Source organism: Carlito syrichta, unplaced genomic scaffold (genome assembly GCF_000164805.1).
Source record: "Carlito syrichta isolate Samal-C Ts95f unplaced genomic scaffold, Tarsius_syrichta-2.0.1 Scaffold101933, whole genome shotgun sequence".
In the NCBI taxonomy this organism is placed as follows: Eukaryota; Metazoa; Chordata; class Mammalia; order Primates; family Tarsiidae; genus Carlito; species Carlito syrichta.
This window is the reverse complement of record NW_007046029.1, coordinates 823,156-826,930: the sequence shown is the minus strand read 5'-3', so window position 1 is coordinate 826,930 and position 3,775 is coordinate 823,156. Positions and strand designations below refer to the sequence as shown.

Below are 3,775 nucleotides of genomic sequence, written 5' to 3'. Positions count from 1 at the left end.
TGGCAACCCCCTCCCACTGAGACTGGGGGGCCTGCATGAAGGCCAGCAAGAGGAGGGGGAAGGTCCCATGCCCAGCCCCTCTCCTCCCTGCTGAGGGGCTACAGATTTCTGACCCTCCACCCCTCACCTCATGGCAGGGCGGGGCTCCAAGGCCTTCTCATCATACCCAGCCTTGCCCGCAGCCCTGTGGAAACTGCTGGAGGCATCACCTGCCTCTCCATCAGCTCATCATCTGAGGACTGAGCCTTGGCGTACTGGCCCCAGTGTCTGTAGGAACCTTGAGGGTAAGGCTAGGGTAGAGAAGGGTTCTGTGGCCCGGATGGACCATGGTCAGCCCTGAGGGATCTCTGGATGGAAGAGTACATGCCTGGCCTCTTTGCCTGGGCAAGGTGTGTCCCCTCACTTGAGATGAGAAGAGCCACCCAGAATGCCCCACATGGGGCCAGCTAGAGGCACACAGAGCACAGTCAGGGGTGAGGGGTGGAAGTTCAGCTAAGAAGGTGCCAGGACCCCCAGCCCAGGCAGGGACTCCACTAGGCCATGATGAGTGGGTCAGAGCCCCGCCGGTGCTTCTGTGACCTGCTCTTGGCACTGTGGGGCTTACCCCCGGGATCCCAGGGGAGCAGGGCAGCTGAAGCCAGGTTGGATGGGGCCCAGGGGCACAGGTGAAGCACCAAGATTCACACCCACAACCTCGCCTGGGTGAGGTGGAGGCAGGAGAGGCAGGGAAGGACCATCTTGGCTCCTGTGCGGCCTCCCAGACCCACGCCCACCATGGCTGCTCTCTATCACTGCCTAGATGGGACAGGACTTCCTTCTGGGGCTTCTGCGACCTTTGTGCCCTTCTGAAGAACAAAGGCAGGCGCTGTGCTGTGTGGTGGCCCCTCCCCCAGCCTGGGGCAGCAGTGTCACTTTCCCAGAATGCCGGTGACTTTGGGGCCCATATGCTCCATCTCTGTTGTCATCTGCTCTGGAGCGGGCAGAGCGGAACTGCGGGAGGAAGGGGGGCAGGCCTCACACGTGGGCGCGGATAGCCGCGCAGGGAGGCTTTGCCCACATGCCTGGGCTGCCGCATCCTGGCCCAGCGGAGACCTGGATGGGTGGTGACCCCATCTCCCACTCAGGGTGGACGAGGTGCCTCCCCACCACTGGACATCACCCTGTGAGGGCCGGGCTGGTGGACTTATGGCAGGTGCCGGAGAGAATTACAGGGGAGGAGAGGGCAACCTGGTGTCCCACGCTGTGGCCTGGGAGCTGCTGGCATCCTGGGCCACTGTGGTCTGACTCACCGAGAAGCTGGTGTACAAGAGTAGGAGCAGGAGATGCTGGGCAGAGGGGGGTGGAGGGACAGGACGGGTCCAGGCAGCAAAAACCCTGGGGCTGCCGGCGTCTGCTGTAGGTCCACGGGGCACTGCGTGGGCTGGCTGACGCCACTTGCTCACTCACACAGAAGGGCTTGTTGTCTCCCCTTTGCAGATGAGGAAGCTGAGGCCACAGGCTCACAGCCGATCTGCTGGTTCCCAGAGTCTCTGGCCACGAACCCACTGCCCTGGGCTCTCCTGGGCAGACCTGGGTGGGCAGCAGGGAGAACTGACAGGCTGCAACTGCCACGCTTCATGTCTATCACATGACACAGCCCTGCCCAGCCTTCTCTGCTGGTGTGTCCCTCAGACACACTGAGGAGTCACTGAAGTCCTCCTCGGTTCAGCCCTGTGTGGGAAGGCGTACCACAGCCCATCTTACACAAGGGGACTCAGGGGCCAGGGAGGGAAGTGCTGGCCTAGAGCGGGGCTTGAATGCGTGTCTTCCGGTCTCTGCTTTGGAGCATGTGCTGGCTCTCTCCTGCTCCAAGATGGCGATGGATGCCCTGAGTCTGTGACTTTCAACGCAGGCGTCCCTGTGAGTTCAGTGGGCAAAGGCAACTGACAGATGGTTCTGGGGAAGCACGGATCACTCAGGCACCCGCGGCCCACACGGTCAGAGGCTCTGGGGCCCAGACATGGCTCGAAACAGGTGGCACGTCAGACGATACTGAGTCAGCTCACACCGAGGGCCACGTGCAGGCCGTGCCCGGCCCCACACACACTCAAGGCTCTGCACACCTCTACTTCTCTGAGGAAGAAGCTGATGCTCAAGCTGAACCTTCCATGGGTATCCTTGTGGGGGCTGGGCTAGGCCCCACATGGGCCTCCTGACCCCATCGCCCTGCTCCTGATCACACACTTCCCAGTCTGCAATCAGAGCCCATGGGGGCTCTCGGTAGCATCTCTGTGAGGCCTGGGAGGGTCCAGGCACTGCAGCTGCTCCCTCCTTCAGCTTGGGTGACACAAGCATCCCTCCCAGGCAGGGCACCCAAGTGTGCACGAGCTCCCACAGCCCAGGAATGTGGTGGCACGGCGTGGTGCATCTCCCGGACTGGGGCATCAACAGTCAAGAGCACCTTCCGCCGCAGGTGACTGCCAGAACCTGGGCCCCTCCTCCCTGCAGGGCATGTCTGCAGTGCCTGTCCAGGTGGGCTGGGGCTGCAGGGGTCTTGCTGGCCTCGTCACCAGGCAGGGACATCCTCGTCCCCTGGATTCTCTCAGGCCAGTCATGAAAACCCAGCCGACGAGAGCTGAGGTCTTGGGGTCCACAGATTTTGCCAAGAAGATGCAAACATAATGAAGGGAAAGGGTGTCACTGCAGGAGGCAGGAAAGTTCTGACATTAGGGTGCGGGGAAAAGGCAGTGAGATTGTGACAGCGGCCAGAGCTGCCGGTGTGGCCTGGCAGACACCCCAGCAAGGGCTGAGGATGTGGCAAAGTCCTGAGTCCTGATGGGCAGCTGTACTTGTTCACGATCTGCCCCCTCCATCTGGCACAGCATCCAGCTGTCACCAGTGTGACCCTGCCCCTCTGCACGAGCATCCCTAGCTCTTGTCACTGGTTCCACCATGGTGAGATGCCTACCCAATGGACTGTCAGCAGGACACGCCTGAGCTCTGTGAGGCAGGGGAGCAGGGGCTGCTGTGGCCATCATGAGGGGTGCAGGCAGGTGTGGAGGCCAAGTGCTACTTAAGGCTCAGGGTCTGGACTTTCCAGTGCTCATCCTGGTGACAGCCTGCTGTCTGCAGGCTGTGAGGAATGGGTCTATTAGGGGTCCCCATGCTTTCTTCTCTTCCTATGACTTCTTAAAGTGCCTCACGCACTTGCATCATCCAAGAACTCATGTGTGGCTGCAGGGCCTGGTGCAGCCCCCACAAACAGCAGGCCCTCAGTGCGTGTCTTAGCAGGGGCAGGTGATGTGTACAGTCTGCATGCCTGCCTCTACTCGCCAAACCTTGCATAGGCCGGGCTGAGTGCCTCCCTCTGCTCCTGGCCCTCTTGGGTTCCGCCCAGCATCCCCATTCTAGAGAGGAAGGAAACAAAGTACCCAGAAAATGTCACATAGGGCAAGGTCACAGAACTGGACAGTGGCAGAGTCAGGGTTTAAACCAGGACGCCCTCCAGCCATGCAAGACACTCCCCTGTCTGCCTGCTAGAGCTCCCCAAGGTCGGCACAGGAACTTTTATATTTCTACTTTTAAAAAAAAGATGGCTCAGCTGGGCATGGTAGCTCATGCCTGATATCCCAGCATTTTGGGAGGTGAAGGCAAGAGGATTGCCTGAGCCCAGGGGTTCGAAACCAGGCTGGGCAACTTGGCGAAACCTTGTCCCTACAAATAAAATAAAAAAATTAGCCAGGCATGGTGGTGCACACCTGTAGTTCCAGCTACTTGGAAGGCTGAGGCGGAAGGA

At 60.3% G+C, this 3,775-nt stretch overlaps 1 protein-coding gene across 2 annotated transcripts in view; it reads right to left on the bottom strand.

Moving 5' to 3' along the window:
- MAP2K5 (mitogen-activated protein kinase kinase 5) overlaps positions 1-3,775 on the bottom strand; it is a 237,197-nt gene that overhangs the window by 1,162 nt on the left and 232,260 nt on the right. The window lies entirely within an intron of this gene.